The sequence below is a fragment of the Gallus gallus genome, chromosome 2 (genome assembly GCF_016699485.2).
Source record: "Gallus gallus isolate bGalGal1 chromosome 2, bGalGal1.mat.broiler.GRCg7b, whole genome shotgun sequence".
Classification (NCBI taxonomy): domain Eukaryota; kingdom Metazoa; phylum Chordata; class Aves; order Galliformes; family Phasianidae; genus Gallus; species Gallus gallus.
The window spans coordinates 139,711,269-139,727,089 of NC_052533.1; the positions used below are offsets into that span (position 1 = coordinate 139,711,269).

The 15,821-nt window shown below is 45.1% G+C and overlaps 1 protein-coding gene across 1 annotated transcript in view; it reads right to left on the reverse strand.

Annotated features, from left to right (window-relative positions):
- ASAP1 (ArfGAP with SH3 domain, ankyrin repeat and PH domain 1) overlaps positions 1-12,213 on the reverse strand; it is a 165,922-nt gene extending 153,709 nt beyond the window's left edge. Inside the window, exon 1 of the mRNA XM_046929216.1 lies at positions 12,103-12,213. The gene's annotated coding sequence lies outside the window, so the exon portion shown is untranslated. The remainder of the gene's footprint in view (positions 1-12,102) is intronic.
- Positions 12,214-15,821: the final 3,608 nt, after the last annotated feature.

The window sequence follows — 15,821 nt, forward strand, 5'->3', positions numbered from 1 at the left end:
TTGGAGGAAGAACATGCGTCAATGAAGGTAACGTTTCATTGAATCATAGAATCATAGAATCGCTAAGGTTGGAAAAGACCCACAGGATCATCCAGTCCAACCATTTGCCCTTCACCAGTGGTTCTCACTAAACCATGTCCCTCAACACAATATCCAAACGCTCTTCGAACACCACCAGGGTCGGTGACTCCACCACCTCTCTGGGCAGCCCATTCCAGTGCCTGACCACCCTTTCAGAGAAAAAGTATTTGCTAATGTCCAGCCTGAATCTTCCCTGGCGCAGCTTGAAGCCATTCCCTCTAGTCCTATCACTAGTCACACGAGAGAAGAGGCCAACCCCCAGCTCACTACAACCTCCCTTCAGGTAGTTATAGAGAGCAATAAGGTCTCTCCTGAGCCTCCTCTTCTCTAGACTGAACAATTCCAGCTCCTTCAGTCACTCCTCATAAGGCTTCAGACCCCTCACCAGCTTTGTTGCCCTCCACTGGACACGCTCCAGGGCCTCGATGTCTTTCTTACAGTGAGGGGCCCAAAACTGGACACAGTACTCGAGGTGCGGCCTCACCAGTGCTGAGTACACGGGGACAATTACTTCCCTGTTCCTGCTGGCCACACTACTTCTGATACAAGCCAGGATGCCATTGGCCTTCTTGGCTACCTGGGCACACTGCTGGCTCATGTTCAGTCTAGTGTCAATCAACACCCCCAGGTCCACTTCCTCTACACAGTCTTCCAGCCACTCTGCCCCAAGCCTGTAGCATTGCCTGGGGTTGTTGTGGCCAAAGTGCAGGACCCGGCATTTGGTCTTGTTGAATCCCATCCCACTGGCTTCAGCCCAGCTATCCAGCCTGTCCAGATCCCTCTGTAGGGCCTCGCCACCCCCAGGCAGATTGACACTTCCAGGCAACTTGGTGTCATCTGCAAACTTACTGAGGGAGCACTCAATGCCCTCATCCAGGTCATCAATAAAGATATTAAACAGGACTCAGGCCCCAGCACCGACCCCTGGGGAACACCAGTCATGACCGGTCGCCAGCTGAATTTAACTCCATTCACCACCACATTCTGGGCCCGGCCCTCCAGCCAGTTCCTTATCCAGCCAAGAGTGTACCTGTCCAAGCCACGGACTGCCAGCTTCCCAGCTTCTGCAGGGGAATGCTGTGGGAGACAGTGTCACAGGCTTTACTGAAGTCTAGGTAGACTACATCAACAGCCTTTCCCTCATCCACCAGACGGGTCACTAGATCAGAGAAGGAGATCAGGTTGGTCAAGCAGGACCTGCCCTTCATGAACCCACGCTTGCTAGGCCTGATCCCCCAGTTGTCCCGTACATGCCGCGTGATCTCCCTCAAGACAATCTGCTCCATAATCTTCCCTGGCACCAAGGTCAGGCTAACAGGCCTATACTTCCCTAGATCCTCCCTGCAGCCCTTCTTGTAGATGGGAGTCACACTGGCAAGCCTCCAGTCTTCCGGGACCTCATCAGTCAACAGGGAGCGCTGATAGATGATGGAAAGCAGCTTGGTTATCACCTCCGCCAGTTCCCTCAGCACTCTCAGGTGAAAGAGAGGACCAAGTGTGATAATTTTGAGGATACGTGACCATTTTGACGAGGAAAGGCATACTTTTTCTGACTCAGAAATCAAGGTAAACAAGAGGAAATTAAAAAAAAAAAACACACGCACACACAAAACAAAAAGAAAAATTTTGAGTAACACATTCTCTCCTTCACATTCACTCATGTAGCACAGGATTTTTCAAGAAACATGCTCAGCTATGTGCAAGAGATATCAGTCACAGGTCCAGATATTTGTAACTTATAGTGATTGAAAAGCGACTTCAAATATAAATCTCCCTTGTGCCACAGTAAACTTTATTTTCTCTGTATTTGCTCAGTAAGGACCATAAAGAAAATAAATGACAGATTTCCTCTGTGGAAAACTGTTGAATTTAATACTGGTGATACTATGAGAATCTTCAAGGATAAGGGACTGTAAAAAAAGTTAAAACTGCTCTCTGAATTCAGCAGAATTTCTGCACTATGATATAGCATTTTATATTTAATTTCCTGTTAAAATTAAAATGACAAATCTCCCTCCCAAAATCTCATTTTTAATTCTTATTGAAGTCACTGAAAATGGTGTACACAGTTAAAGTTTATTACCTGCTTGAGCAGTGCTTTGATGTACCAGGCTTAGGCATGATCCTAAAATTAGAACATTGTTTTTTATTTTCTTCTAGCACAGGTGCTATCACAATTTTTCTTCCACACTGGGATACAGATCATGCTATTCATCTCAGTAGATTTCTCCCAGGATGTGGAAAAAAAACACTGTTGCTTAAGGCTGAAGACATGCTGTAGAGAGATGAGGATTGAATCTGGGAATTTGCAATGATACTCCCCCAGTTTTTACAGCTGAAAAGCCAATCCTTGCTAGTATAAGAGAGTTAATCTTAAAAATCTTTTCAGGAGTCTATGCTGAAGGGACCCAAGACTGACAATTAGCTGAAGTTTTTAAATACACCAAATATTTTTAATACATGCACATAATTGTGGGGAAATGATTCATAGAGATGCAGGCAGATCTGAAGTGAAAAACATCTCAGAATAACTTGGCTGGATAATGGCATACATCAGTTCCTTGTAGGAACAGGAACCTAATAATTGAAACCTCAAATAAGGAAGCCTCTTCTTTTTATGGAAATCTTGCCAGAAGGCCTATGCTTTAGTACAGGCTTGTTGATGAGTTCCTCTTACCACAGTAGACATGACTGCATACTGTACTACTGCACACTGTACATTACTGTTTACTGTCATACTGTTGGTTTAATTGACTGCAATGTGTCATCTGATTTACTAAGCTACAATGAGGCAAACATAAGCTGAAATATTTCAACGCAGCTCTAAATTAGCTCAAGAAGCAAACTCCAGATATGATTTTTCCTAGCATTTGGGATAATTTATTTTCCACTATATGAAGCAATTTATAAAGTGTGCAGGCTGAGATTGCCCTGGACTCCTGCTCAGCCCACTCTCAGGTCTAGTGTGTGGTGAATGCAAAGGGATTTTTCATGTGCAGTGCAAATGGGTGATGTGGGAGGTGAGGGCACATGGTGGCTTTGGCTTGAACAAGGACTACTTTCCCCAGATAAGCAGTCCTACGCTATTCTCCAAAACCATTAGTGTTGCAGAGCTGCTATTTCAATCACAGAAGACTTGCAGTCACCTGAATGTACTGAAGGCATCTGATCTACATCTAGACCAATGAATTATATATTGCCAGGGGATTGTCCCAGGGCTGGCACTTGTCAGTGCTGTTACATTGTTAGAAAAGTCCCCAGCAGAGCGCAAGGATTAGCATGGGTCAGCCATCCCTCCCAGTAGGACACCTGGAAGAGGTTACAGTGATTTGGAGGGCCAAATAGAAGTCCCAACCACAAAACACCCTCTGTGTAATCGTTTTGATCGTTGTCTTTAAAAGAACCTGACACAGGGCCAGGCACAAGGGCAGAAAAAGCACATTTTTAATGAGAGTGCTAATATGGGGCTCCATGCTGGGCTGCAGGCAACAGCGGGGCCTGAGGCCCAGCACAAAGGCCTCATCGCGGTTCCTGGGGGAAGGCAGGCCTTCTGCTGGTACAAACCTTGTGGGAGGGCTGGAGGATTACCCAGCCCCACTTGGGCAGATGCCAGAGGTTGAACACAACCACCCGAGCAAGCTCAGGCTGCATCCCTTGTTTAGCTTTTGTCTCTGCTTTTGGAGGATTAGTGAGGATTTGCTGTGGAGAGCAGCACTAGTCTCTCCTGCTCTGTCTGGATGCACACGAGCAGCCCGCCCCAGCCAGACTCCTTCCAGCCTTTCAGGTCACTGCCAGCTTCAGCAGAGCAATGTGGATGCATTCCTACTTTCCTCTTGCTGGAGAAGTCCCTGTGAGGGCATGAGCATGGCTGAGGGCTGCCCACCTTTGACCCTCATATATTGGGAATGAGCAACCACTTTGGTGTGTTGGTGCTCCTGCCCATTCCCCATCACCTGTTTTCCACCCACTCCAAGGCCACGCTCTAGGTGCTACAGCACTTTTGTTTTTAATTAGGGTTTGATACTAATTGCCTTCAATGAAGTTATTTTCACACCATAGCTGACCAAAGCCAGAAGATGTTAAGTCTGTTCCCTTAATAAATCATTTCTGGTGCTCCCCAGGGTGGAGACAAATAGTGAATAGGCAGTGTCTACTGCCTTGGCCTAATTGTCTCCTAAAATATGCAGGCAGCTCCCACAGCAGTCATCAGACAGGCACACGTGCATCTGGGGAGGCTTTGTGTTGGTATCCATGCCCTCATGCTGAGGGACAATTGCCAGCATCCCCCACCTACTTTAGCCCTGGATGTTGAAGAAGAGGAGGGGGTGTCTCCTTAAAAGCAGACAAAAGAAGCCTCCCCTCACCCCCTGCTACAATACAAAAGCTGGAAATAAATCTTCCCTTCTTACTGGCTGGGCAGATTCAGGGGGAGAGATGCCAGCTAGGGAACACTGACACAGTTAAAAAATAAAAAGGATTCTGTGAATCAACACTGGCTTGGCACTGCAGCCTGACAAATCCTACCCTAATCCATGCAAAACCTCCCAAACCAGTCAGTGAAATGCACAGGGAAATTCTGCTGGCCTGAATTTGCCCGCTACCTTCATCATGCATGGTCCTACTCCTCCCAGTGCTCCTGGTAACCCCCTCCATAGTTCCTGGCCCCCGAAACTGAACTTCATCTCAAAGCCGTGCCTGAATTGAGCCCTCTGCATCTGTAACACACTGCCTGGCATCAGGTGATATAATTCGTACCAACAGGGAAGACTTGATTCCTGGTTAAGTAAGAGACATCACAGAAAAATAGGGCAGGGTGGGACTCAGAGGAGCTGTCTAGCCTCTTTCCATCGGCTCCAGTTAACATTAGTGAGAGCAGCCTGCTCCTGGCAGACCTGTGCTCAGCGTCACTGAGATGTTGCCCCTTGGAGCTGAGACGAGCAAATGCCTTTCCTTTTGTGAGCTCATGCAGCTGACCAGGCTGTCTCTGCTTTGTGATAAACATATTCTGCATCTCTGAATTACAATGATAATTAATGGAGGCTGAGGGCCAAATCTCCACCTGGGAGGAATAGGCAGGGCTCTGGGCAGGCAGTGGAGCTGTGCCGTGTCAGTTCAGACCAGAGCCTGACCATGCTCCTGAAATCAGTGCAAGTCCTGGAGTCAGTGTGATCCCAGGCTTTGCTCTGGTGTCAGAGGTGCCAAGGAGGAAGACCACAATAGGTGCTCAGTGCTACAGCTGATACTGTGCTCTGCATTGAACCAGGAGCAGGATTAAGGCAGTGAAATCAAGGAAAGCATTGCTTTTGCCAGACTACCAGATTACAGTGAAAAAAATAGACCTCGTTATTACAGAGACAAAGATTAAAAACACACACACACACACACACACACACACAAAAGAGAAATATTAAAAGTACCTTCACATTTTCACAACGTTGGTGTTAGATTTCTGGTTCTCCTATTTCACAATACTGCAAAGGATCTTAAGGGGATTGATGGTTCTGCAGGGCAGAGGCTGTGCCTTTATTTTCTTTGGGAAGTACCTTGAGCGCTGTTGGTTCTTGCTACCAGATAGAAATAACAAAAATCTGAAGGCATAAGACAAATATACTCCTTCAAGAGTTTCTAATAAAATGATAATGTTGAGCGAAGCTGCCAGTATGTTCTGTGTCCAGATGCACTGCAGCAGAAGGGAAGAATTTAACATGTTTTGAAAATGCCAATTGTCTGTTGCCAAAGATGCTTATGATCCCACTGCCAGCAGGGTAGGCGGCGGGGATTAAGATGTCAGAGGAGACGTCATTCTATCTAGGCAACACTGGTTTCACTGAAGAAGACAATGCAAAGACAGTACTGCTTCCTACAAGGAAGATTCCTTTTTATCTTGTCTTACATTCTGAGTTTGTCATTGTTGCAAAGCTACTTTTATTAGAAGCCCTTTGTATTCCCTGGGATATATTTATGGTGATAGCAACCAGGACATAGGATGGAGGTATTTTTCCATCTACAAAAGGGACTTCTGAGGTCTTCCATGCCTGTGAGTATCTCCTGGTCCTCCATTGCCACGTGGGTGTCTGGGATGGATGCTAGAGTTGCCACATTGCAGAGGGAATGTAGCCCAAGGTCATGTCCAGTGTGTAAGAACAACAAATGGATCTCCAGAGTCCCAGCTGGTGTCCTCAGTGTTCACCTAGCTAGCACTGTAAGCAGAGGTTCCATGCAGGTTGCTGAAGCCCCTGGTATCCTCATCTTCTAGCTGTGCTGCTGCATCCTGGAGAAGAGTATTCTCAGTTTCGCAGACAGGGTCAAACCTAGCTTGCATGTTTGGCTTTTCTGAAATATCTCCTGATGATCCTGTTTCCTGCAGACTTTTTCTTTCCCCTGTGGCTCTCTCTGGGACGTTTGCTATAGGCTGGGTGTGAGTTTGGATCCCTAATCTTGTCAGAGCAGATTTGAGAGGCCTTTTTGTAACCCCTGCCCAGTTCAGAGGTTTTAAGCATTTGCATAAATCCCTCCCCACTGGGCCAGCATTAACCACATGGTTAACCTGAAATGTGATTAGAAGCCATATTTCAATGGGAGATAAGCATATGCTTAAATTCTGCTCTAGATGGATAGTTTCTTGAACTGGAGCCTGCATTTTTTTGTGTGATCCATCTTTGCTCCTTCACATACCTTTACTGCAAATTATTCTACAATACACATATGGCTCAGAAATTATACGGCTCTGTGGCTTTTACACAAAATGCTCAATTGATACATCACATACTTAACCTCTTAACTTAACTCTGAACAAAGGAGTTAACTTTACAGGATCAATTTACATGCAAGGGCCAAAGCTTTTGGATGGAAACTGGTTGTCATGTGGTGTGCAGTCGAAAGAGCAAACAGCTTATTCATTTTGATAGCATTGGATTCAGAAACAAAACACAGACGGCAGAAAGAGTCTGCCCGGATTTCCAAACATAACGCACGTCCCTGCTCTAAAGCATATTTATTTAAACCTTCTCTCTGTGCTTGCAGTCAGTTATTAGACTTAACTCCCAATTTCCTCACATCAGATGGTTCAAACTGTCCCTACTGCTCATGGTCTGCTGTCCATCATGCATGGGCAGCTCAAACTATAGTGAAAAGGAATAGTATTTCTGTGTGAGCATTGATACCAGGGCTCAAATAGACATCAAACAGTGGGCTCATTTATCAGTGGGATGTTTGTGCAATAATATATGCTACTCATTGGGCTCACAGACTCCCAAGCCTTGAGGATGACTCTTTGAATGACACTCACATACTCTTCATATAGTTTCTTCACTTTACATATTCAGTTATCTTTCCTGCATTAATAATTTGTAACTCTAGGCCCTGAGATGTGCTCATTTCATGTTCAATATAATGAATGTGCAGGCTATTAAGATGATGACTGAAGTCTGTTAGTGCTTGGCCATGCAAACTTAACCCCTGTCGGCAAATACTTGGTCACAGAAATGGCCTCATTAATCTGTTGCTGCTGTCTTCACAAGTGCTTGCTCTGTAAAGCACTCCTGTGGGCTGATCCTGCAGGGATTGATCCAAAACTTACTGAAGGGAGTGGGAGTTCTTCTGTCATTTCATTGAGCACGTCACCCAGATTTTAAGGGAAGAAAACACATTATAAGAATGAATTCTACTGCTTTAGACAGACGTTATTTATAATGTAACGTGGCATCATCAGTTGCCTCCAAGATTAATTCAGCAGGACACCTACAATTTTTTTGCATGTCCACCTACAGATGTAGCAATTAAATATGGAAAACCAGAAATAAAGTGACATTTGCTGGTTATTTTTTCCTGTTTTCTGAAGATGGATTTAGAGAACATTTCTATCAAATTCCTTTACTATGTACCCAGTTTTATGTTACTGATTGGTACTGCTCTGTGGTGTTGCATAGGATCAAACTCAGGTATTAAGTACTGCATTTATGGATGTCTTTTTATATCTGCGTGACTGCAGTGAGTAAGGAGTCACAGCTGGGTGAAGCAGACATACGAGCGGCAGAGAGGGAGTGACAAAAATAGGGAAAACATGTTTTGTATCAAAACCAGCCATCTGGGCTCACTGCCTGTCCAGTGGAAACAGGCTGTAAATGGGACAGTACACAGTCTCTAGACTGTCACTAACTGCGGGGGAATTCTGACCCCACTGGGAATTCCCAGTTTAGACTTACAGGCTCAGCACAACTCACAGTGCTGAGAAAATTGAGCTTTGGATGTGATTGCTGAGTCAGGCCCTTTAGCTACACCTAGGGAGCCACTCAGGGCCAGGGCACAAGCTAGATATTCTTCCTGATACGTTATTAATTAGCATGTTCACTTGAAGGGCTTTGATGTGACCCAACCAGTATTGCCCAAGGTCTAGTGGCACAGCTCTCACAGAGGAGTGTAGGGGCCACCAGGTAGCAAGGAGGTGGCTATTCTGGTTTGGAGGTGCAGAGCTCAATGGAAACAAGCTACATCACTCTTTGCACCTAAGAATGTGGAATCATAAAATCACAGAATCACAAGGTTGGAAAGGACTTACAAGATCATCTAGTCCAACTGTCTTCCTATCACCATGGCTACCCACTAAGCTACTAAACCACATCTCATAGCACCTCATCCAGACATGTAAATCTTAGAATGGTTTGGGTTGGAAGGGGCCTTTAAAGATCCTCAAGCCTTCTCCCTTGCCATAAGCAGAGACATAAATCACTAGATAAGGTAATCCAAAGTCCCGTCCAGTCTGGACTTGAACACTTACAGAGGTGGAGCATCCACTGCTTCTATGGGCAACCTGTTCCATGCCTCACCACCTTCATAGTAAATAATTTATTCCTTACATCCATCTTCCTTATATCTAAACATGCACTTTTTTAGTTTAAAAGCGTTACCCCTTGTACTAACACTACAAACTTTAGTAAAAAGTCACTTCCTCACTTCCCATGTTTCCCATAAGCTCCCCTTAAGTATTAAAAGCCTTCTATATGGTCTCCTAGAAGCCTTTTCTTCTCCTGGCTAAAAACCCCCAGTTCTTTCAACCTTTCTCTGTGTGAGAGACATTCCAACACTGGCCCTTTCCATGGCCCTTGGGACCCAAAGTGTCCTGTCTTGTTTTATTTACTAATGCTGATTTTGCCCTTGACCCAAGCACTGTTGTTCACATCTAGGTCGTATGGCATCACTGCTTCAAAGTGACATCTTGAGTTTGGCTCGTACATTCATGAGCATTAGCAGAAGGGGTGATGAGAGAGACTATGAGGGATATGTGGATCCTTTTGTCCATGCCACACTGCTCACTGCTGGGGTGACTGTCTGCCTGATGAGCCAAAGTATTGGCACTAACAAAGCCCATCACCCCAACAGGCAGTTCACCTGGTGATGCAGACCCAGGACAGGAAATAGGCTTTCTACTTCAGCATTTAAGACATAATGCAATAGGGACAGATTAGGTTTTTGAGTTCTGCTTTCTGCACCAGTACTCGGGATCATCACTACCAGATGGAAGCCAAATCTAGATGACTCTGTACATTTCTTTTCAATACTGGATGAATGTTTATCCACACCTATAGCTTGTTCCTTTTTGAGGTTTTCTTTCTTGCAGAATGAGAACAAGAAGCTCTGCATGATTTTGACACAAACCCTACACACCTTGCCCCAGGCCATGTGATGAGTAGGGATGTAAGCTTACTCACACAGGTCAGTTCTCAGCATGCCTGAGAGCATCTTTGTGACATGCTGCCTGCAGAACTGTCCTCTCTTTCTGAAAAACATGAGGACGTGGGCACCTAACCCTTCACATTTGAAAGTTCCAATGGCAGTACTCAGCACTTCTAGCAACACTTGTAGCAGCATGAGTGTTCGTGAAAGGTCAGATCTTTCAGGACTGGAAAGTGTTCCAGAAGTAGTCAAAAGCAAAATTACAGCTCTATCTGTGCTGTGTTGAAAGGCGTTGCTAACAGGCAGAGTTCAGACACTGGGCCCTTTGCGTGAAGAGCAGCCTTGCTCAGAAAGCTTTGAAATGTTGCAGAAAGTCATGAGAGTTGAACCAGGAAACTGCACCTCAAAGCAAGTTTTTCTGGGGGCCAAGGATATATTGGAGAAGTGTTTTGGGTATTGCACAGGTGAGATTTGCTGCCGCACCTCCATGTGGTTAACATTTGTGCTTGGGGGTGGGAGCTACATGTAACAAGCAGCAAGGGAGGGCTGCTCTGTGTGCTCAGCAGCTGTGTATGACGTTATTCCTGTACTTTTACTGAAGCTTTGCCCCATCTGTCCTCCTCTGGATGGATATAACCTCGTGACCTTGTATCACTGAAGGGTGACAGCTCAATTGCCGGCCCTTCTCCTCAGTCTTTGTCCTCTGCCCCATTCTGCTGGAGATATCTTTATCGCCAAGGTCTGCTCCATGTCAGTGCACAGAAATAAATACAGCCCGGGCTGTCTGTTCTGCTTACAGATTTGCTTGCATAACTATTTAGAAGTTATCAATATGTTCTGGGTAGATCCACACAGCTTTTATGACTGGGAAGGAAAAGAAACAATCTCTAGTCATTAAGTGCTAATCTTACAGTCGCTATATGACATAGGCAATCCTGGCAATGAAATATCTGTCTCACTGGCTGCAAAGAGATCACCAAATCAATTATTTGCATTAACATTTTATTCCTTCCCCTACTAGACATTTGTTCAGCTTGTTTATACTCACACCACATGGCCACAAGCTGTGCAGTTAGTAATAAATGAGGGAACACATTTATCTTTGGAAACTTAGGCCAAGCCAAAAACTTGATCGCTTGTTTTTCTAGGAGAATAACACATGTGAGATTTAGTCAGATAAATCCCATTAGCAATAATGGGATTGCCTATGCTAATTGCCCATATAATAAATTCTGGTAAAAACAGTTACGATTTTACAGTATACAGCAGGTTTCTAGAAATGCAGGGATGTACTGGGGCTTTATATCTCCCTAGTGGAGTCTGAGAGATGGGCTCTGCCTGTTGGAGACCAACACCTAAAGCAACATTTGCTTATCTCCTTCACTGTCAGACCATAATCCAGCTGCACCTTCCTGCTTTAGTGCCTGGCAGTGTCACTCTTGGTACCTACAGAGGTATGAAGATCCCTTAAGAATAAAAGCACAAGTCTTCCAGAAATTCCCAACTGGTCTGCCCAAATAGTGGCCAAAATTAAACCCACTGACTGAGGCCCCCATGAGGGGCCACTTTGGATGATAGAGTTTCTTGCTGTGGCTGATGAAGATTGCTAATTTTTGCAGCACTCCATTTCTACCTTGTTTTATTGCGTATTTTGGAGTCAGCTCAGGAGAGCCGGTACATTTGGGTTTGCCTGCCCTGCCCCAAGGTACTCTTGCTGGTAGATGAATGGAAGAATCTCAGTAGTTTTGCATGAAAACTGCTGACATACATGCTGTGCTTCTGCTGTTCCTCTGCATCTCTCCTGCATTCTCAGTACCAAGCCCTTTTTCCCATTCTTATTAGGCTCAACTTCCTTGTTTACTTCTCTGACCCCTTCCCATGCAAAAGGATGCATGGAGCAGATGCATGGAACAAGAGGAGTCCAGTACATGTCAAATACTGGAGCTTACGTAGGAAAAGCGTTATGCAGTTTTCCCTGCCTGAGCAGCTTAAACATTGTGAGAACAGCACATTCCAGTAACTTTTTTGGAATAAAGCCCTGTGATCAAGAGAGAGCATGACAAGCTGTTTATGCACACAGACCCCGTGTTGTCTCCAAGCTGGTTATTTTGCCAGAGTACAGTTAAACTGAGCCCTCCAGAGCTGATGTGTTGGTAAAGACATCTTTCCTTCTTTCCCCCTCTTGTTATCTTAGAGCAACCAATTTAAAATTTAATTTCCTGAAAGTCACCGTTCTCACAAGCACTCTGCAGGGTGCCCCCTCTACAATGAATCTATTTATATCTCCAGCTTGAGTAAAATGAAGCTACTATTTCAAAATCTATAAGGGTAAGTGGATCCAATACTCACGTGGACATGCTCCTTTTCTGCTGGGAAGACTTTACACACGAAAATATTAACAGGATTTGCAAAATCCATCTGTTTGCAAAACCAGCATCTCCGAGTGCATTCAGTGCATTCAGATTTGTAAGTCACAGCAGGTGCATAAACTGTGGCTGACTCATGCAGCATGCAGAGAGGCTAGTGATGCTCCCCGTTTCCTCTCACTGACAAAGAGAATGTTTTCACCCCGCGGATCACAGTGAAAAGCTGATTTGAATTTGCCGAGTCAGAAAATTCAGAACTCAAATTGTTTGAATCAGTGGATTCAGTAGGGAAATTCTGAAAGTTGAAGCAGAGCAATAGCATTTATGTTGGCATTTCCAGAGCCCCTTACGGCTAAGGATCTCTAAGCTCCTTACAGATATTGATGAATTAAAGCCAGAGCATTCCCATGTGCTGGGTAATTTTATTATCCTTTCTGCTAAGAGGAAAATGGAGACACGGAGAAAGTGGCTGGCCTGTGGTTTGTCTGCTCAGCTGCTGGAGGAGGAGGCTGCAGGATTTCAGTCCAAACCACAAGGCAGCACTGTTAGAGGAAAAGCTGTTGTCTCTTTGGAGGACTGGGGAAGGTGTCTAGAGAGTTCTCCTCTTGCGATAAAGGCAACATATTCTGCCTTTCTAATGAGAGCAGAGGTCTTCTCTCCCCACCCACTGTGGTTCCCAAAGGATCACAATAGTTGGTACAAGTTTGCTCTGTGCAGACTCCTTGGAGAAGCTGTAACAAGAAGGGACACCTTTTTCAGACCATGCACTTACATAAGGGACAGCGGGCATTTATCTTAGTACTTAGTACTTAGTTCAGGCGTAGGGTAAAAAGAGGCCTTTCTATCTGTTCAGCATTCTGGAACTGACCAGGGAATTTATCTTTCCAAACACAAGTATGAAAAGCTCAAGGCTGATGAGGCAGTTTCATTTTGCTGTTTTTCCGTACTGTGTTTTCTTTCCCCTCCATATTTTTCCATTTTTCCGTCAGCGATTTGCTTTACATGTTGGATTTTGGATGGGTGTCCCATTCCAGGCCCAGCAGAGGAGGGGAAACCCCACTGCTTCAAGCAATAGAATAAAGAAAAAGCTTAAACTGGCAGAGATGTTAGGAAATTATGAAAACAGACAAATCTAGCAATATATTTCCATTCCCCTAGATCATTGCTGCCTTTGATTTAAATGGAAATCTAGTGACCTGGATCTCCTCAGAGCAAGGGTCAGTGGTTTCATGGGCAACAGTACTGAAGCTTATTCCAGCATGTGGGGGTCAGCCCCTCCTTTTTGATATCTGTACCTGAGCTTGTGAGTGGCCTCCCTCCATCACCAGTGCAGAGACATCAGATCCCCAAGCTCTCCTTGATCTGCTGTCTACTATAGGATGGGTATGCTACTGCCTCCAAGCACCAGTTCCTCTCCTTTTGTTAATGCAGGAGACTTAATGGTGAGCTGAGATGCACTTCTCTAGATACTACTTACTTTGATCTCTTTGGATGAATCCCGCTCTTCCTTTCCAAATAAATGCCTAGCTAAACCAGAACCAAAACTTCTATTACAGCCAACAACAGTATGGGTGAGATATGGCTTTTCATAGCTTCATGGCTGCTGCTTGTGTGAGTTCTGCAGGCAGGAGGTGGGGCTCAGCAGAAGCGCTCAGCTTGGTTTAACTCTGCTGCTAGCAGGATATAAGTTGCAGTGACACAAAGCTCAGAAGCTCATTTACCCTCTCTCTTGGATGCTTTTTGCAGGTCACTAAGATGTTTGCAGTCTGAATGTGGCCTGACAGATACCTTATTAATAGCAGCCTTCTGCCTGCTGAGATCCACTACCCTCTTGCATACACTAACTTGCATTACACCATGCTGGTGTCTGTATTTCCAGTGCTTCTTCACAATAACTTTAGGTGACAGTACTGTAATTAAGATTTGTAGAGCTGTCTGTAACACGCAGTTGTTTTTACATCTTCAGTGCTTGTTTATTTTCTTTCTGTTTCTGAGGGTTTCTTCTTGCTGTACTTCCTTATTCTTTTTTTTTTTTTTCTTATTCTGGGAAAGAGATCTGTAAAGAAGGTGAGTCACGTGCCATGCGCACGGAGCTCACAGGCTCATTCTGCTTTCCTGTCAGGAGTTTTGAGTCAAGAAAGTGCTTTTGCCTGGAAATGTATCACCAGCATAGCTGGGTCAGCAAGTTCTGAATGGAGAAGCTGCTGAAGTAAGAGCAGATACTTCACTTGTCAGCTCAAATGGATTGGAAACGACAGACCACTGAGCAGTGCCCTTCTACAAAGGGTCTTTGGACCAACAGGCAGTCAGCGTTTGTTCTTCCATCTTTTAATTACCATGGTCCAGCCATTGACATCCTCTAGCTCACGTTCCCTTATCCCTGCCCCATCCCTGGAGGTGTTCAAGGCCAGGCTAGATGGGCCCTGGGCAACCTGATGTAGTAGATGGCAATCTGGCTATCAGCAGTGGGATTGGAACTAGACAGTCTTTAAGGTCCCTTCAAACCCAGGCCATTCTATGACTATATGATTCCCTGGGTAATTTGCACTGGTAGCACATGTGACACCCATGCCACAGTATGACATGTCCTGATGTCTGGGCTGGTTGTAGTCTGGTGTCATCTGCAGCTCAGAAAAGCAGAAGCAGGTGGTTGTGTTGGGATGGTGGAGCAGCACTGGTGCCTTCTACTGTCCCTCTGATCCATGCATGGAAACCTGGAGGTGAGTGCTCTGTTTGGAACAAGGTTGCTCCACAATCGTATCTCAGTACCTCTCCTGCTGTCAGCATGACCCAGCTTCCTGTTCGAGGTGAAAGGGAGTAGTTTTTGACTGTGCTGAAGGTGTTGGGAGCCATTCCTCAGGGCTGGCCTGTGCTCGTGCAGAATGAGCCCAAGGCCCAGAAGGCCTCACAGTGGTCTGCTAGCTGTCAGAGGAGAGGCACATGTCTCCAATGGAGAAGGTAGCCCTTGTCTGGGCTGTGTCCCATCTGATGTGCCTTGATTCATTTTGAAGAAACTCATTTTCATCTTGATGTGAGCCTTGCAGTGCTTTGCAAGCTGTGCTTATTTTCTGGGTTAAACAGGTGACATATGAAACCAAAATAAAGCAACTGAAAGTCTTCATTTTCTATTGCCGTTTGCTAGATGCAAAATAGCTCTTCCGGGCATGTTCTCAGCAGCTGATTTTCCGGGGACGACGAGGGGAGATATGCAAATTAAAGGTCTGAAGACACTTTCCCCAGCCACCACCACTGTCTGCTGTGGTGCCCATGCAGAACAGCTCTGCTTCTGTGTTCTCTCCCCTCCACACTGCCTGGAAGTACTGCAGACTGCTGTGATGCAGAATAACATCTGAGTCCCTGCTCACATCTCAGAGAAACTTGACCTAGTTTCTCTGTCAACATACTTGCAGTACTGAGCTTACCTAAGTGGCAGATCACAGACTGAGCAAGATTTTAAACATTAAGGCTTTTTTTCTTCTCCTCAGAACTGAATTTAAAGAAGCATGTGGCTGACAAACAAAGCCTTATTTCTGTTTGATTTATTCTAAGCTGCCCTAGATATTTTGCTTTGCACTTCTGTTAAGCACAGTGTTTTTACTGCAGATTCATGGTAACACTGCAGAGATCCGGGGGAGACTGAGATTTCTGCATGTGCAATAACTATGAGAAGAAATTAAGAAGTGAGGAATATGCCCATGATAG